The sequence below is a fragment of the Mus pahari genome, chromosome 23, assembly GCF_900095145.1.
Source record: "Mus pahari chromosome 23, PAHARI_EIJ_v1.1, whole genome shotgun sequence".
Lineage (NCBI taxonomy): Eukaryota > Metazoa > Chordata > Mammalia > Rodentia > Muridae > Mus > Mus pahari.
The window spans coordinates 35,356,932-35,357,871 of record NC_034612.1 but is presented as its reverse complement, the minus strand read 5'-3'; positions in this window follow the sequence as shown (position 1 = coordinate 35,357,871).

Below are 940 nucleotides of genomic sequence, written 5' to 3'. Positions count from 1 at the left end.
ATACATGGACATACACAAAGGCAGACAAAGCATATATATGCACATAAAATAAATAAAATTTAAAATATATCTTTGTTCAACAAGATAGTGACATCAAGATGCCTTGGTCAAACCTTGAAGACCTGGGTTTGATCCTTAGGACTTACATGGTGGAAGGGGAAAACCAACTCCTTCAGGTTGTTCTCTGACCTACACATACACACGCACACGCACACACACACACACACACATACATGCAAAATAAGGAAGTAAATGTATGGTTTTTTTAATGTCTTTTAGATCCACTCCATATTTTATTCCTGCTCCTTTGATTGTATGCCCAGGCATGACATAGCTGGATCTTGAGGTAGATAAATTCCCAAATTTTTGAGGAATAGATATACTAATTTCCACAGTAGAGGAGTGTTCCCTTGCTCAACATCCTCTCCAGCTTGTGCTGTTACTTGTGGTTTTGGTCTTAGCCATTCTGACAGGAGTAAGATGGACTCTCAAGAGTCATTTTGATTCTTTTTCTGATAGCTAAGTGTGGGGAATTGCAGGCTAGTCTCCAGTTGAGCTGAGGTCTGAACCCTGATGGTCATAATTCACTCTCATGACATGGTAGGTGTTCCCTTCAAGCTCCTGGAACTCCGGCCCCTGCCTAAGTTACCACCTCCCACAGCCCCCACAAGAGTAGCATGGTCGGTGGACACGTAAGCAATGGCTCAAGCTTCTGACCTTCAGGCTAAACTCCTCCCCAGTTACCTAGCAACAGTGAAGACCATAAGAAGAGGTGTTCGGCCCACCACTCTCTCTCTTACTCTTACCCTCTTACTCTTTTTTCCTCTCACTTCTCTCCTCTCTCCTTTCTCTTTGTCTCCTCCTCCTCCTCTTCTTCTTTCTTCTTCTTCTTCTTCTTCTTCTTCTTCTTCTTCTTCTTCTTCTTCTTCTTCTTCTTCTT